The 2,676-nt window shown below is 54.6% G+C and overlaps 1 protein-coding gene across 3 annotated transcripts in view; it reads right to left on the reverse strand.

Annotated features, from left to right (window-relative positions):
- The window catches only part of METTL27 (methyltransferase like 27), a 4,516-nt gene extending 4,423 nt beyond the window's left edge, over positions 1–93 (reverse strand). Inside the window, exon 1 of one of the 3 annotated variants that reach the window (XM_045285890.1) lies at positions 62–93. The gene's annotated coding sequence lies outside the window, so the exon portion shown is untranslated. The remainder of the gene's footprint in view (positions 1–61) is intronic. The other 2 variants (XM_045285888.1, XM_004705996.2) reach the window with 2 other exon arrangements.
- Positions 94–2,676: the final 2,583 nt, after the last annotated feature.

The following is a 2,676-nucleotide window of genomic DNA, read 5'->3' on the forward strand; positions in this document are numbered from 1 at the left end:
TGGGGAGAGGGGTGCCCTAGGGGGCGGGAGGGTTTCTAAGAGGGTGGGGATCAGGACTCACCGCCCCTCCAGCCCGCCAGAACCGCAAGAGCTAGGAGTGGGGTTTGCACGCAGACCTGCCCCTTCACCGCCCTCGAGGATTGGCTCTCGGCTCACAGACGCTGGCCAATCAAAGGAAAGCCCGGCAGCCCGCGCGCCACGCCCCCTTGCCCGCCCGCAGCCTGGGAAGACGCCCGCTGGACTAGTCCTGCATCTCTGCGCCTCCTGCCCCGCCTCTCCGCCGCCCTCCCCAAGCTGCCAACGTTTCCCAAAGTTTCCCGAAAGCATGAGCTTTGAGGCAGGGGGGAGCCCCGGAATTCTTAGGGGCGCGAGAGGAGCAATTTTCTTTTTTTTTAATTGCAATTTTCATTTTAAGAGACTCACCAAGGAGCCCCTTTAGCGCTGTGGGCCAGACGTGGGGACTGCTAGCCACAAGCTCGGCGGATCAAACCCACCAGCCCCTTGACAGGAGAAAGAGGAAGCTGTCTGCCCCCATATAGATGTACAGCCTCCTCGGCAACCCTTTATCAGCTGCCTAGCGTGTTGAAAAGCAAGGAGGTTACTGTGAGGATGGAGGTGCGCCTGAGCCGAGCTAAAGTGTGTTCCATCCGCTCCTATGCTTAGGGAAGTTGGGCATTGAATAAGGAAGCCCCAAGAAGAATCAACGCGTTTGAATTGTGTTGCTGGTGACAAATATTAAAAGTACCACAGACTGCCAAAAGAACACAGAAACTGTCTCAGAAGAAGTGGGATTGCTTCTTAGAGGCCAGGATGGCGAGACTTGGTCTCACGTAGTTTGCACATACTGTCAGCAAGATGCAAGACATCCTGCTAAATAAAGTGGCGGGGCCGTGAGAAAGAGGAAGGCCCGCAACAAGGTAGATGGACAACAAAGGTTGCATCGATGGGCTCAAACACAGGAACAATTGTGAGGCTGGTTCAGGACTGGCTGGTGTTTCGTTCTGTTGTGCATGGGGGTCGTTATGAATTGGGCTGAGTCAACAGCACCTAACAGCAACAGGAGGAGCAAGCCAGTTCCAGTCTTAAGTCAATGGCCAATTTCTAGTAAGCTGATTGGCTACGGAATGGACTCTCAACCTTCTCTTATTCGGTCTGTTGAAGCAGCGTAGGTGACACCATCCCAGACAAGACTTAAAGAGATCCCAAATGACACAGACGTCACCTGTTGGAGTCTCAACATCCCCACGTCACATTTAAAGCTGCAAACCTATGATCGAATTCTAGTTGCAAAGCTCATCGATTGCCACTGTTGTCTGTCCCCAGGATCTTGAAACAGCCAGTGACCGTCTGGTTTCTCCGGGGCTCCATTGCCAGACAGGGACCATGAGAACGTCCTCCGTGATCCTCTGTGGAGAGGCCTCCAAGTGTCCAGAGAAGTGGGCCTACGAGATGAAGGAGGCAGGGGCCCCTATAGGATTCCATGGGGCAGTGCCCTCTCCACCAACCTGCAGGAACAAGTCCACTTTCCTTGTGGTAAGCCACTGAGATTCCATTAGAATTCCTGTTGTCACAGACTTTGGACATGTCAGGAGAGACCAGTCCTTGGAGAAGGCCGTGATGCTTGGTAAGGTAGAGGGGCAGCAAAAACGAAGAAAGCCCCCAAAGAGATGCTGGCTGGACCCAGTGGTGTGGCTGCCACAACAGGCTCCCGCTTAAGGACAAGTCTGAGGATGGCGTGGGACCAAGCAGTGTCTCGTTCTGTTGTGCATCGGGTCCCTATGAGTCGGAACCCCCTCCACAGCACCTCCCCTCCACAGCAGCATTGCCACGGCTCGTGGCCAAGACCTGGACCTAGATAAAAGTGAGTTCCAAACAAGCGGCCATCTAGCTCAGAAGCAACAAAGCCTGCATGGAAGAAGCACACTGAGAGGCCAACACTGAGACACAGACGGAGATAGGATTGAGACGAAGAACGTGAGGTTAAGAGCGGCTTTATTAGGGCAGCGAAAGAGCTCCCGGGAGGGAAGGGAGAGCAGACAGAGGGACAGGGGCATCTTGAGCTCCAGGGCGGGTTCCGAGACCCAACGAGCTGGGTCAGGGAAATCGCAGCTTGTCGGTGAGGTGGTGGGAGATATAGAGCTCGAGCTAGGGAGGTGTACGTTGACAACAAGAAGGGAGGTTTTTTGCTTGCAGCTGCAGGACCTTGAGTCAGGATGGATCCGTGGGAAGTGCCTTTGTTGTTTGTCAGCCTACTCCCTGGAGCGCTGGGACAGGGGCTATACAAAGGGGCCTGGGAAGATAAGTTGCTTCCTGGGTACTGGGGCAGGGGCTGCACAACCTTGGTCTGGAGAGATAAGCTCCTTGGAATGCTGGGGCAGAAGATGCAGACGTCAATAGGTCATTCATCTTCCCGAGAGGCTGGAAACGGGGGCCTTGACGTTCTATCCTCCTGAGGAGCCGCAGAGGAGATGGGGGCTGCCTAGTTGGGACCCGGCCCAAACACACAGGAGCCTGTGTGATCACGAGGTGTTGATGGGATCAGGTATTAGGCATCTAAGACGCAGAATAAAACCATACCTTAGGTAAATGGGGGGAGGCATGGAGTGGAGAGACAATTGGACATCCCCTCACAGAGGGGTCACAGGGAAGAGATGAGCCAGTCAGGGTGTAGTATAG

This window comes from Echinops telfairi, unplaced genomic scaffold (assembly GCF_000313985.2).
Source record: "Echinops telfairi isolate 266 unplaced genomic scaffold, ASM31398v2 ScPeMD7_5;HRSCAF=22, whole genome shotgun sequence".
Taxonomy (NCBI): Eukaryota; Metazoa; Chordata; class Mammalia; order Afrosoricida; family Tenrecidae; genus Echinops; species Echinops telfairi.